Source organism: Bidens hawaiensis, unplaced genomic scaffold, assembly GCF_021521415.1.
Source record: "Bidens hawaiensis isolate Kalapana, Puna unplaced genomic scaffold, B.hawaiensis_p1.1 tig00042700_1, whole genome shotgun sequence".
Taxonomy (NCBI): Eukaryota; Viridiplantae; Streptophyta; class Magnoliopsida; order Asterales; family Asteraceae; genus Bidens; species Bidens hawaiensis.
In genome coordinates this window covers 31081-47157 of record NW_027497566.1, presented here as the reverse complement: position 1 = coordinate 47157, position 16077 = coordinate 31081, and the positions used below count along the sequence as shown (strand labels likewise).

The 16077-nt window shown below is 36.2% G+C and overlaps 1 pseudogene across 1 annotated transcript in view; it reads right to left on the bottom strand.

The window, feature by feature from the left end:
• Positions 1-679: 679 nt before the first annotated feature.
• Positions 680-16077, bottom strand: part of LOC143593763 (histidine kinase 1-like) — a 41214-nt pseudogene continuing 25816 nt past the window's right edge. The window contains exons 2-15 of the transcript XR_013146188.1: positions 13640-13871; positions 13335-13577; positions 13068-13253; positions 3855-4460; positions 3525-3772; positions 3272-3431; positions 3064-3190; positions 2904-2993; positions 2694-2831; positions 2526-2595; positions 2413-2455; positions 2172-2312; positions 1112-2092; positions 680-1026 (exon numbers count right to left, since the gene is read on the bottom strand). The product of XR_013146188.1 is annotated as a histidine kinase 1-like (transcript). The remainder of the gene's footprint in view (positions 1027-1111; positions 2093-2171; positions 2313-2412; positions 2456-2525; positions 2596-2693; positions 2832-2903; positions 2994-3063; positions 3191-3271; positions 3432-3524; positions 3773-3854; positions 4461-13067; positions 13254-13334; positions 13578-13639; positions 13872-16077) is intronic.

Here is a 16077-nt window from a genome sequence, read left to right as displayed (position 1 = left end):
AAGATTGTATGTCTGTAATACTTAAAATTGAATATCAGTTTTTGAAATACTTATAGTTTTTTTTTTTTTTTTGAATTTTGAACATCTATCCTTTTGATATATATTGATATTCACGCATTTTGTTATAAAATCTTTGTAAACTTATGATATTTGACAGTTGAATTTGCACCAATTTTTTTACTTGTTTCATCAACTATTTTGACATTAGTTAATCGGGTTCAAGAACCAAACTGAAATTGCAATGACACAAATCGCCAACTCAGGAAAAGAAACCTGCCGTTTATGCAAAGATTCTATAACCGGTAATGCATATAATGCAGTATATTATTCTGTGTTAGCTCTGTTACTTGCAAAATCTCACCTGGTAGATGACTTAGAAGACCGATCAAAAAGTACCAGCGAAGAATTAGAGCTTCTTGACTGGATCATAATTGCTCACCAGCGATTTGTGATAATGTCAATACGAAGATTTGCTAAAACACCCTAAAAAGGCAACATTTCTTATTGCAATTTATGGGTTTGATTTCATAGTATACAATATATGTTTATAAAGATTATCATATACATAACTTTATGGAAAAACTTAGTGTACTTGATCAAGCACACTTTGATTATTATTCTTTTTGGCCACAACAAACACTTAAGCAAAAAGAACTATATATTTTTCATATGTTTTAAGTCAAAACTCTGCTCCTATATGCTACTATTTCTGCTATACTTTGATACATTCTATAGTTTATAATTATAAACCTGCTGTTTTCTTCTAACTTGTGAAGTAACATATTATTCTGTGCTCCTTATTATGTGAGAATTAGGTTGTAACTTAGTTAAAGACAAAATGGTGGAAACCATGAGCTTGCAGTCAATAGGTTTTGTTAGATAAGCATCCATCCCGACCTCTAAACATTTAGCTTCATCTGATGACATGGCATGTGCTGTCAATGCAACATTCGGGACATGCAAATCGGTTCCCATTTCCGCCCTTCTAATTGCTTTCGTTGCTTCATAACCGTCCATCTTGGGCATCTAATATCTCGAAAATATCAATCAAATCATAAACTATCACATAACTATATAACTTATAAGCTATAAAATTTCATAACTTAATTACCTGACAATCCATGAGTATCAAGTCATACGGTGGCGGGTCCCGCATCTTTTGCTGAGCTGTCATTCTGTCTTCTAAGGGACTTTGTAAAGCTTCAACAGCCTGCAATCCATCTCCTACAACTACCACCGTGGCACCCATTTTTTCAAGCATTATAGTTGCTACTCTTTGGAGTATTGGTGTATCTTCTGCCAGCAAAATGCGTACGCCTTCAAGCGACTTTTGAACATTAACGGTCTTCTCTGCATACTGCACACACTTCTCCCGTGCATTACCATTATTACTTGCCACTGGAAATGACTCATTTGCCCCCGGTTTGTTCCTCTCTGAACAAACTTCAGTTAGTTCAAGAAAACAGTTGTTTACAATTCCATATCTTGAAGAAGAAACCGCACGCCTAGTTTCTTCAACTTGAACTATTCCTGTTGAATTAGAATTAGCTGACTTTTCAGAGTCGTTTGAACTTTCCGGATCCGAATGCACATTATCAATTTCAAGAAATTCATGTGTATCAGTATCACCATGTCTTAAAGAAATCATTTTTTCTTTAATGGCAGCTTCCATTATCTGAATCAACTTTGATTTGTATAACGGTTCGTTTACCATCAACAAATGTCCTCGGTTATGAAGCTCCATTTTAATGGTGTTGGATGTATCATGGTTTAAAACCCATGCAAACTTTGCTCTTTTGTCGAATATATCCAAGAAATTGAGCTGTTCTTTCTATATATCCGTGCTTAAATTAAGCAATCCGATATCAATGACTATGATGAAAACCGAAGAGTCGATTTCCTGCTTGCTTATTGGTTCAACTTTTGAACATTCGTACGTTAAGTTTTGTGTGAAACGTGAAGATATAAACAAGTCTTGAAGTATGTGTGTGAGCTCGTTCCACTCACATGCGTCCCACGTTTGCACTCCAATTTTAAATAACCATTTGGACAAAATCATCCGACCCGTACTTCCATTTAAAGCAAGCACTACCTGTAATTACATTACAGTTACCTTAAGTTGTATTTAATTATATAAAATAATGAAATAATGTGAAAAGAACTTTGCGAACCTTTAAGTTATGATCTGCATACTTCAATTTGTAATTTTCTGGTGGTATATCTAAAGGTGTACCAAGTAGTAGATAAAGTTGCATTAGGGTCCCTGGTCCATTCTTCTTCACAACTCTAATTTCTCCACCCATTTTGTTAACCTGTTAATAACATTATTATTATTAATCTTTTTTCAGACATCAAAAATATGTTCCACAAGAAAGTACTTTAATAACTGGTTAGAAATACGGTTTATCTTACCAGAGTTCTAACGATGCAGAGTCCAAGACCAGTTCCACCATGCCTGAACTTATTGAAAGAAAAATCAGAAAATGTATACAAAATATGGTTCAAAATTGGGTAGTATTGCTTACAGTCTAGTTGTTGACGGGTCGGCTTGTTCGAAACTTTCAAATACTGACTCCCATTTGCTTGGATCGATTCCTATACAATAATAAGATATAAACATAACAAATCATAGTCTTTTGAATAATAAAAAACAGAATGCATAATGTTCATTCGTTAATTAAGGAAATTTACACCGCATCCAGTATCATCAACTTCGAACCAAAGAATCACTTTGTTGTCCTTCTTGCAAGAACTTTTCTCAAGCAAAAAATTACCATTTTCGATAAAAGAATGTGGATCTTCACACCATCCTCTCAGAATAATGTATCCTGCTGTAAGCCAATTTCTAATTTAGCTTTTGTAAGTAAAGCTTGATGAAGTTATTAATAGAACATTCGTCTTACACGTTGTAAATTTGATTGAATTGCTGATTAGATTAACAAAAATCTGAACAACTCTAGCAGAATCCCCTTGAACAACTTTTGGCATATCATCTGATCACAAAACAATATATTAACCATTGAGGGAAGATTAAAATGATAATTATGCTGTTATGACAAATACCCGAGAGATCTATAACTGTTTCCACATTGTGGTTTTTGCACTGCACAGAAAACATATCGACTAGCCCTTCAAGTTCTCGCCCCATGTCAAATTCGGCTTCTTCCAGAACCAGTTTTCCTGATTCAACCTGCAACTTATGAGTGATAACTCTGTTAGGATATAACTTAAACATAGCGAGAAAACATTATAGTTTTTTTTATGATGCCACCTTGCTAATGTCCAGAATATTGTTGAGAAGTCGTAGGAGAGCGGTTGAGCATCTACGAATTTGGCTAACTGTTGCGTATTGCTCGTTTGTGAGACATTCATCAGATATAAGAATGTCAAGCAATCCTATGACTGCAGCCATTGGTGTTCTCAATTCATGACTGTAAATGGTAACATGAAAACCATGCTGTGATTAATAAAAAAAAACTGTTTAAATAAGAAAAAGAAAGAAGAAATTTAATAAACAAACTCGCCTCATGTTTGCTAGAAATTGGCTCTTGTAGTTGCTAGATGCCTCTGCTTTCCTTCTTGCATCCAAATGGCTAATTAATTCTGCCCTTAACTTCATTTCCTTTGATACTCCATTTGTTAACACAAATATACAAACACATCCTATAACTAATATACATACAGATGCAGATATAAGTATCATTAATGTCTTGAAAGCTCTCTCATCCACCTTCCCCATTATGTATTTCCTTGGAACTATTAAAACACCTACCTGTAAATGCCATATACGTATAAGAATACGATAACACACACATATATGCATATATGAAACTCAAAGAGAGAAGTAAAGGTACCATAGGAAGTCTCTTTAAATTTAAGAAAAACGAGTCGATGTAATAGAGTTCGTTGCCTAATCTGGCTTTCTCTATATGAACCTCATGGTTAGGTGGTGGTTTCTTCCCATAGGCTTTTAGCAGCCACTTGGCTCCGGTTTGTATGACCGGGTCTTGTGAGTCAACCGCCATCATGAGGTTGGGTCCACCTGTTGAGTTCCTCAGCAATGGAGTTGTGGAAGAAGTGGCCAACAACCAACCCTCTTGAGATGTCAAATAAATATGACCACTATGAAACTCAACAAGCTCTTTCATAAGCTGCCCGACGCTATACAACGAGGTGGTCACACCCACAACCGCCACGATACTCCCCTGAGCCGCATCCCGAACCGGCATAGCCGCAGAAAGCAAGGGCGAATTCGTAAATTTACTCACAGCCACATGCCATGAGGCTGCTCCATATGGCACTTGAGATATCCCTGCAATATTAATCAACTCGTCTGGAGGAATTGCCTTTTGCTTCCCAATCTTCTCACCGGTGTCAGGATCCAGTTGTTCTCGGTACCAGACTGCTGATATGTTACTGTGGATCGTTTGATCGTTCCATCCATGATGAGACGATGATATGTTTGTTGGGTTTCTATGGAAAATTTATACTAAGTTAACCATTTAACTAGTCACAATTAAGGCGGAAGCGTGATATTTACAAACTAAACATATCTATTCATATGTATATATATATATATATTACAAGTTTATATGATATGTGTTCATGAACAACCTAGTTTATTCATGTCATAAGATTACCAATAATCTATATGTTAGAAACCCGAAGCAAGGATCAAATAATACGGGAAAAACTAAACTATCAAAGCTTGTAAAACTTACATTCTTAAACCTTTAAGAGTGTAGTTGATGTTGAAGAAGATGATGATGTTGATGCTAGACTTTCAAAGGAAAAATCCTCAAACGGAATATACCCCGAGCCTCCAACACACACCGAGCTATGTTAGGGAGCTTGAACACGAATAACCGAGACCCGAACCTCCTTTCTTGAATTCTCGGCCGAACCCAAGAACAAAGAAAGAAAGAAGGAAAAGTGGTTTTCTAAAAGTTACTTGAAAGTGTCTTGATCTTGATCTTTATAAAAATCTTTTAATCAAATCATTTTGGTGTTAGGTCTTTTAGTCAAGTAACCAATACTCAACCTTTACCAAACCCATGACAAAATATTGACCAAAATCTTGGGGTGTGGGGCCCACCCAAAACCGGCCCCATATATATATATATATATATATATATATATATTTTTTTTTTTATTTTATTTATTTTATACTTTATAAAATATATAAACACCCCATCTTTTATAAACCATTTTATAAAAGAACACATAGTTAAATAATCATTCCAATAATAATTATTTGAATAAATAAATTAACCAATTAATTTATTTAACACTTTCAAGTAAGTATTCAGAAACCCGATTTTCTGAATGTATCGTGTTCTGTATTTGTCTCATAGATCTTATCTTAACAAATACATAATTGGTGTGTGTCTAACTCGTTATTGGGTATGACCCGACTTGGATCAAACACAACTAGCCACATTAACCTAATTATGTGTCTCGGGCATACGGTATTCCAACAATCTCCCACTTGCACGTGACTCATAAGAAGTTAATGCTAATGGTGAATACCGCCTAACAACAGGTCACCACCCCTAGTGTGTTTGACTAAGTGCCATTCAATAACATCATCCCCTTCAAGTCCATACTTGATATGATATAGGTAAGTCTTATCATTATATCCCTTTGTTACTAGATGTCCTGTCAAATCGAAGAGACACAGAGTGATCATTCTCTCAATGATTTAACTTAACAGGCCTTAAACATCTAAACTCTCAACACATAAGAGGAACAAATTCCATCTTGACTGCATACATCCTCGTTGACATCTCATATGATATCTGAGCTCTTTCTTATACGTCATCGTGTTACTGAAATAACAAAGAAGAGAGTCAAGATATCAGACTTGATGAAAAACCAGATCCGATATGCATCTCAGGTCAAAGGACACAATGATACTCGCCTTTACTCAAGGATTACTTATGATCAGTTGCACTAACTCCATGCAGTGATCCTTGAGAGCGGATCATGTCCAACATTTGTATCCCACAAATATCTATGAACCTTGGTGGCAAACCTATGCCCTATATTCATCACATGAATATCAACCAATCCGGGTTCATAATAGTCTTACCTTCATACTTGTTCCCACAAGTATGATCGACTACGGACTTTTAGAACAACATAAGTCATTCATGGATTAAACATGCAAATATAGAACATAACTCATTGAAAAATTAAAATATAATTAATTTTCATGAGATACCCATTACATTCGTTCTTATACAAACACTAAATACAGATTAAATCCACTCACTAGAATACCGAAGTCCTAATGCACAAACATGACCCTCATGCTTTGGCCTATCGAGGAGCTTCGTGAGTGGGTCCGCAATATTTTGATCGGTATGAACTTTATGAATACATATCTTTCCTTTTTCAACTTCATCCCTTATGTAGTTGAATCTGCGCTCAATGTGCCTCGTTTTCTGATGAGCACGAGGCTCCTTGATCTGTGCAATAGCACCTTCATTGTCACAGAATATTTCTAGGGGCTCCTGAATGGTAGAGATAATCCCTAGATCCATGATGAACTTTTTCATCCATGCAGCCTCTTGGGCTGCCATTGAAGCGGCGATGTACTCAGATTCTATAGTGGATAACGCGACAACATCCTGCTTCGAACTCTTCCAAGAAACAGCGCCTCCATTCAAAATGAAGACATATCCCGACTGTGACCGAGAATCATCTCGGTCAGTTTGGAAACTCGCATCCACGTAACCCTTTACGACGAGTTCCTCCTCACCAGACCCATATATTAAAAACATATCCTTAGTCCTTCTAAGGTATTTTAATATATTCTTGACAGCCATCCAATGACTGTCACCTGGGTTGTGTTGGTATCTACTCGTTATGCTTAAAGCATACGAGACGTCCGGTCTAGTGCACATCATTGCATACATAATAGATCCTATTGCCGAAGCATAAGGAACATGCTTCATCCTATCCTGCTCTTCCTTAGAGCTAGGACTTTGGGATGAGCTTAACACGGTTCCTCTAGGAATAGGTACCAAACCTTTCTTAGAGTTTTCCATCCTGAACCTTTTCAGGATTTTATCAATGTATGCACTTTGATTGAGTCCGATCAATTTCCTTTGTCTATCCCTATAGACCTTTATTCCCAAGATATATGTCGCTTCTCCAAGATCCTTAATTGAGAAACGACTACTTAACCACGCTTTAACGTTTTCCATACTTGGTATATCATTTCCAAATAAAAGTATATCATCGACATACAAAATAAGGAACATGACTATACTCCCACTAGCCTATTTATACACACACGCCTCATCACCGTTTTGGACGAAACCAAACGCTTTGATTTCTTCATTAAAACGATGATTCCACATCCGTGATGCTTGTTTCAACCCGTAGATTGATTTCCTTAACTTACATACTTTATCAGGATTAGATGGATCGACAAAACCTTTAGGTTGAACCATATGGACATCTTCCTCAAGATATCCATTAAGAAAAGCGGTCTTGACATCCATTTGCCATATCTCATAATCAAAATGAGCTGCAATGGCAAATAATATCCTGATCAACTTAAGCATCGCGACCGGCGAAAAGGTTTCATCATAATCAATCCCTTGAGTTTGCGTGAAACCTTTTGCTACAAGTCGTGCTTTGTAAGTATCTAAATTTCCATGCATATCGGTCTTCTTCTTGAAGACCCACTTACATCCAACCATTTTGGAGTTAAGTGGACGATCAACCAATTCCCAAACTTGGTTATCGTGCATGGATTGCATCTCGGCGCTCATGGCTTCAAGCCACTTGTCACAATCAGGTTGTGACATAGCATCTTTGTAGGAGATCGGTTCATCCGAATCGACCAAGTAGCAATCATCCACGAGAAATCCATATTTCTTGGGAGGTCGACTAATCCTACTAGATCTGCGAGCAACGTGTGTATGATCAACCATTTGATCACCTTCAACATCCTCGTGTTGAAAACTAGTATCGACCAACTGTGTATCATCCAGTGATTCTTGAACCTCTTCAAGTTCCACTCTCTTTTCACTAGGTCCTTCCATAAGGAACTTAGTTTCTAAGAAGTATCCTTTGCGTGAAACAAACACCTTTTGTTCACTAGGATCATAGAATATATCCTATATCATCCTTTGGGTATCCTATGAAGATACACCTGATGGATCGAGCCTCAAGCTTATTTGGGGTGTCACGTTTAACATAAACTATGCATCCCCATACCCTTAAATATGAAAAGGATGGAACCTTTCCATGCCACATTTCATAGGGTATTCGATCCACCTTTTTGGTCGGGGCCATATTCAAAATGCGAGCCGCTGTAAGTAGCGCATATCCCCAAAATGATGGTGGTAGTGAGCTTCGTGCCATCATTGATCGAACCATGTCCAACAGTGTTCGATTCCTTCTCTCGGATACTCCGTTATGTTGAGGAGTACCAGGAGGAGTGAGCTGTGAAATAATTCCACAATCTCTAAGATGACTTTGAAAAGCATCACTTAGGTATTCGCCTCCTCTATCGGAGCGGAGTACCTTGATTGTTCGGTCGAGCTGATTTTGTACTTCATTTTGAAATTCCTTGAACATTTCAAAGGCTTCATGTTTGTGTTTCATTAGATACACATACCCATATCGACTAAAATCGTCAGTAAAGGTAATGAAGTACCTTTCACTATTCCTACTAGTGGGCTTGAGAGGTCCGCATACATCCGTATGTATGATACCTAACAAGTCCTTAGCCCTTTCATTTGTACCTTTAAAAGGTTCTTTGGTCATCTTGCCTTGAATACAAGATTCACACTCATCAAACGAACCTAACTCATTTGTTTTCAAAAGACCATTCTTTTGGAGAGTATTTACACGATTCTTGTTTATGTGTCCAAGACGACAATGCCAAATGTAGGAATCACTCAAATCCTTTTTGAGTCTTTTAGTGGAAGTTTGATATAATGAGCTATTTAAGGTATTATCATGAACCAATTCATAAATACCGTTGTTTGGTACAGCTTTAAAATAAAAGATACCATTAGATGATACATGCATTTCTGATTTTACAAATTTAAAGTCAAAGTTACATTGTCTAAGAAGGTGCACAGAAATAATGTTCCTAGTCAAACTAGGAGCATACAAAACATTTCTCAAAACAACTTCCAAACCACTTGGAAGCGATAAAGTGAAGTCTCCTCTAGCGACCACGTGCACCCTTGCACCGTTGCCCATGAAAAGACTCACTTCGCCCTTCTTTAAGTCTTCATTCCTTTTGAACCCCTGCAACCAATTGCAAATATGAGTTCCACATCCGGTATCCAATACCCATGTGTTAGAAGAAATAAGATTTAGCTCAATATTAATCATAAAGACATTACCCGAGGCATGCCCCGCATTCCTCTTGTCTCTTAGCTTCTTTAGGTAGACCGGGCAATTGCGTTTCCAATGTCCGGTCTCACCACAACCAAAACAAGGATCATCCTTATGACCCCTCGGTTCCACAACCTTTTGTTTCTTTGCCATAACCGGTGATTTGCCCTTACCTTTAAGATGCATAGGAGGACCCTTTCTTTTTGCTACCTTAGCCTTAGGATTGGGTTGAGATCGATTCTTGGATCTACCTTCATTGATCGCAAACACGGGTAAAACCCTTTTACCCATGCTCGCCTCGGCTGTTTTAAGCATTGAGTGAAGTTCTCCAATGTTTTTGTCCCACCCGTTCATGTTATAATTTAACACGAAAGTGTCGAACCTTTTCGACAGAGAGTTAAGGATCAAATCCGTTGCTAACTCTTTTGAGATGGGACAGTTGAGCTTGGCGAGACGATCAATGTAACTTTTCATCTTAAGTACATAAGTTGAAACTGGTTGATTATCATCCATTCTACATGCATGCAAGGCTCGAACCGTTTCGAACCTTTCAACCCTCGATTGCTTAAGGAACATTTCCTTAAGTTGAGTAATCATGTCGTACGCATTATGGTGTTCGAAATCCTTTTGGATTTCGGGAACCATAGTCGCCAACATGAGGCATGACACTTGAATGGAATCTTCCGTGTGTTGGACCCAATTCATATATTCGACCTCACTTCCCTCTTCCGGTTCATTGGGGATAGGTGTTTCCAAAACATGATATAATTTTTCTTGTTTTAGAACAATCCTTAAATTTCGGAACCAATCCGAAAAGTTATTGTGGTTAAGACGGTCTTTAGCGAGAATAGATCGGAGAGATACGTTTTGGACGTTAGGGATTATGTTGTCGTCGACGTGTGCGGCCATCTGCAGAATTTTAATTAAGTTCATTTTAGTGTTTTACATATTTTAATTATTAATACCCTTTTATATATACCAAATATAATTAATAATTAAAATCTAGAATCCAACGATAAACACGACTCCGGTTAGGTGACCTTTTTCCCATTGTCGGTTTATCAAGGTAGTTATTCATAACAATCGCAAACCCTTTTGCAACTTCTAGAGTTTATGGGACCGGTTCGAAATCATATTTCGTATCGGCATGTTTATCCCATCAACACCTATTAGACCCCATGCTTGGGTGACCCTCTTCACATGGTTCTAATTTAAGTCGTCCTACTTGTATTAACTTGTAATATTAACATACAAACGGTTAGGTGACCTTTTTCCCATTTATATGCCAATATTACCTCAACATATTAATTTACTCTACGCGGTTAGGTGACCTTTTTCCCACTAAGAGCTTACTAATATGTTAAGCGTTAATACAAAAGGATGGTGTTTAACTTGTTATCCTTAATTTTAAAAGGGATTTTTAGTTTTAATAATTCTAGTTATAAAACTTTAAATCATGTTCTAACATGCATTTAGTAACATGATTATTTTGAAACCATTTTCAAAATTCTAATTTATAATAAAACCATTTTATTATGGGCGTGAGACGGCTAGTTAATAAATCCATTTTATTAAACTATGTGTCACGTAATTACCGATAATTATTAGAACCCGTTTTATGCTTTGTTAATTAATTCTATGTGACGAAGTTGATATCCTAATATCTAGCAACCACATATTCAAACAATCAATTAACAAGCATACACAATTATACTAGACACGAGCCACTAAGTTAGACCACACTTGTTAGCCGAAACAAGTGTGTGTCTTAGGTCCAATCCTAAGGGACACATGACACATGGATGTTGTAGCTCCCACTCGATCCCGCATCCAAATGCTTCGAGCATCTTCTTCAACCCCGTTGTGATCCATTGGGCTTGAACTTGGGCCTTAGCTTCCATAAGCTTCCATTTGGGCTCAATGGGTGGGCTTAGGTCCATTTGGGCTTGAATCCCTTTAATGGGCTTGTGAGACCCATTGTCACCATACCCGGCCCAATAAGGCCCAAACTTCCAATTTTGCAATCTTCTTTAAATTTACATAACAAATGTCCTAATACATTTTTTCTATAAAATAAAGATATTACAAATAAACTATTTATTACATACCCATATGAATAAATAATTACAAAATTGCCCCTAATTAATTATTACAAACCGAAACTTTGAATAATTAATAACAATCACAACAAACATTCATTTGGTCTACGGCTCGGTCTAGTTTTAACAAACATAACCCGTTATGTCTTAGGAACCCGTTCCAAAACCCCTTGACCTTATCGGGCCTAGCCCAACCCATTTGGGCTTGACCCAATAACTTGATTATGGGCTTCGGCCCACATGTGCAAAACACATGGGCTTCGGCCCAATGAAAAGTCTAATGGGCTTCGGCCCATTTGACCAAAATGGGCTTCGGCCCATTTAACTTTCTTCCCTCCTTTATTTTTCTTCTCGGTTAACCCATTAACCTAATGAAGTGGGCTTCGGCCCAATCACATCCGAATTGGGCTTCGGCCCATGAACTCGGTTTTATATATTTTTTTTTTTTTTGAACAAAGCCCAAAAATAACAAGATTAAATACAAAAAATCATGCATGTTTATTTTTGTATAAAATCTTTCAAGGGGAAATATAAAACCGAAAACCCGAAGCTTAGTTTCCCGTATCCCGGCTCTTGATGCCATTTGTTGGGTTTCTACGGAAAATTTATACTAAGTTAACCATTTAACTAGTCACAATTAAGGCGGAAGCGTGATATTTACAAACTAAACATATCTATCCATATGTATATATATATATATATATATATATATATTACAAGTTTATATGATATGTGTTCATGAACAACCTAGTTTATTCATGTCATAAGATTACCAATAATCTATATGTTAGAAACCCGAAGCAAGGATCAAATAATACGGGAAAAACTAAACTATCAAAGCTTGTAAAACTTACATTCTTAAACCTTTAAGAGTGTAGTTGATGTTGAAGAAGATGATGATGTTGATGCTAGACTTTCAAAGGAAAAATCCTCAAACGGAATATACCCCGAGCCTCCAACACACACCGAGCTATGTTAGGGAGCTTGAACACGAATAACCGAGACCCGAACCTCCTTTCTTGAATTCTCGGCCGAACCCAAGAACAAAGAAAGAAAGAAGGAAAAGTGGTTTTCTAAAAGTTACTTGAAAGTGTCTTGATCTTGATCTTTATAAAAATCTTTTAATCAAATCATTTTGGTGTTAGGTCTTTTAGTCAAGTAACCAATACTCAACCTTTACCAAACCCATGACAAAATATTGACCAAAATCTTGGGGTGTGGGGCCCACCCAAAACCGGCCCCATATATATATATATATATATATTTTTTTTTATTTTATTTATTTTATACTTTATAAAATATATAAACACCCCATCTTTTATAAACCATTTTATAAAAGAACACATAGTTAAATAATCATTCCAATAATAATTATTTGAATAAATAAATTAACCAATTAATTTATTTAACACTTTCAAGTAAGTATTCAGAAACCCGATTTTCTGAATGTATCGTGTTCTGTATTTGTCTCATAGATCTTATCTTAACAAATACATAATTGGTGTGTGTCTAACTCGTTATTGGGTATGACCCGACTTGGATCAAACACAACTAGCCACATTAACCTAATTATGTGTCTCGGGCATACGGTATTCCAACAATGTTGACATCGTAAAGTCCCGCCATTGTGTAGTTTGTGAGATCATTGTATATGTAATATGTACTGTTGTCTCTTGGATCCCTATGAAACGCTTGAACAAAACCGTTTTTGTACTTTATTGTTATCGAGTTAAGAGCTCGATGACTTGCAAATAATGCCCAAGTGACCTCTCTCATAACTTCATATACCTGATGAAACAGTTTACAAATTACAAGATTCACATTAGTTTTCCATATATTCAACAAAAATTTAAATAAATTAACATAAACCTCAACTTGCTCTGCTTGGCTTTCAGGCTTGTTATACTTTCTGATCACAAACTCAGAGAGCTTAACTTGAGCTGTTGTAATTTCCACAGTAGAATTTAAAATACTCCACATACGTAACACGGGCCGTTGTAGCAACTCATACCGCAAACCATATGCCAAAGCGTTTAATGATGTTCTTGTGTAGACTCTAGTGAAATGCCATGTGAGAAGTGTAAGCAAGCCTATAAGAATTGCCAACATTACCTGCACAAACAGATCTTCATTTATTAAATAAGTTTTAAATTATTTTGGTTATTGAAGCATACCATGATCGCGAGTCGAGCGACAAAGACACTGTAATATGACGATAGACAGTTTGCATTATTATATTGAAGGTCATCTTGTTCAACGTCTCGGTGCAGACCTCTTCGCCTGCAACGCGAGTGGCTCCTTTCCCATGAATTTATAGCAGAATGGATTTTAATGAAAACTAAAGATGCAGCCATTGGTGGTGTGCTTGATGAAACAGAGGTTACATAGGTGCATTGGTTTAGTTTAGTTTAGTTTAGCCACCATTTTATTCTGGTGAAACTAAAGTTGTAAGAAAGAAAGCACCATGAATCTTTAGGCAGAAGTTTGTTCCTGAAGTGGGTGCTATTTCCACCATTAGGAAAGCCACCATATAAGTATTTTTAAGTCCAAAGAGTGGGGGCATGTGGTGGTGTTTTTTTCACTTATTCCTCATCCACAATTTTCTGTCATTTTTCAATTGCTTCACTCTTATTTATATCACTTTATGGTCACACATGGAGTGTTTTTGTTTCTAGTATTTATGTCAATAATTTGTAACAATTATATGTGCCATCAAACATCCATTCCAACTTTATTATTTTGTATTTTTAGTTTCTTACTATTGATCTTGTGTAGAGCGGAAGTAAGCATACATAAAAGCGTATACATGCTCTTTCGAGGCTATAATATGTTGCTTATATAGACGATTCTAAATGTGGCACGTATCGTCTTATATAAATTCGTCAACTAATAAAACATGGCAACTAACGAAAGTCTAATATCAAACGTATTTTTGCTTAGCAAACCGTGATCAAGAAGTGTCAAAGCATTAGGAGAAAGGCTTTAAAGTCAAAATCGGGGCTCCAAATGAGAGCGTTTGGGCTCGTGACTCATGCAAATTGCGTATGACCATTTTCGTCACAACGTCCAACTTGTTACAACGTTTTTTGTTCATAAATTTACGACCGTTTTAAGTTGGATTACTTTCTAGCCAGCCTTTTAAGTTCATATAAGAATCTTGTGGATGTGTCCCACATTAGAGAACTTGAAACTTGTTAACCCTGTTAGTGAATAATCTGCACTAACAACCACTGACCACACACACAAAGCAAGCAAGCACCTGATGGGTCAATTGGATATTTTCTTTTCATGCTAAAGAGAATCAAATAATTGGTCTAAGATACAAAAATCAAGAACCCATACACACCTACACCTGTCCATGATAGCAACTTTACCTAGATGGGACACACACCTAATTACTATTTTCACAAGTGAAGAAGAATCAATTACTATTCATCTCTCAACTGCTTATGCTACTAAATATCGTTACCATTCATGCTGTGTGACTCATGTTACATAAATGAGTTAGTGTTCAAGTGCCCGTACGTGGAATCGGTTTGCTTTGAGTTAGTGTTCAAGTGTGGATCATGCTTAAGAAAATGACCTCGCAACACAATGCGCATGGAGCACCACTTGTTGTGACTAAAGGGTCCTGGTCAACTCATTAGTTTACTTGGTCAACCTATATTTCATGAGTTCATGACCCAACATATCAGGTGTTTTGTACACTCAACTGCATGATGTTGTGTTTCTTTTATTGGTTGATGGTCATGATCTTTGTAGGTGTTACATGTAGGTAATAATAACCAAAATATAACGCAAACAACATAAACCGAGGTTCAATTATAGTTTCTACAATCGAATTTTGTTGTTCGGTTATGGTTTTATCATTTATGGTATAAATATTATCCGAATCGAATAGTCAATAAATTCCAACCTTACAATTTTTTTATAACTATAGCCTTAGTTTTTATATAATTTATATATATATAACAAAAAGTTTATTAGAATTTTGAGTAATGTATAACTTTTGACTCATTATTTTATAAATTAATAAGTTTATACTTTTATTTAGCTTAAAACTTGGTTGGATTTATATACTGAAATATACTTCAACAAACACATACTAAGAACTTTTGTCTAATTGATGTTGAACTGAAGTAATAGAAACACTCTCTTATAACTAAAAATAAATTGTTTGTAATTGAAAACGATCAGTTACAAAAAAATAAAGAATAGAACATCAATTATGAGTTCAGTCTGACACATAATCGAGTGTGTAACAATAATGTGATATCGCTCCTAAAAATTACATAATGCCACAATGGTAAATTAAAGTTAATTGTGGAACCTAATCAAATATTCAGTAAGACTTTAAGATGATTTGGTCATAAAGCAAGAGGGGTCCTAGATTGCTACTACAAATAGACAAGGCATGGGGATGGGGGTTCCCAATTTGAAATGGATATGTGGTAACCAAGAAAGAGGTACCTTGGGCTGCTTTTTTATGCTTTTTTTTTTCCTTTCACTAAATAAATTATTCAAAATTTGTGATACAAAAGATCACAAATCTAGTCATTTTTAAGAATCTATTATACCTAACACAATTATTACTATATAACTATAAAAACCT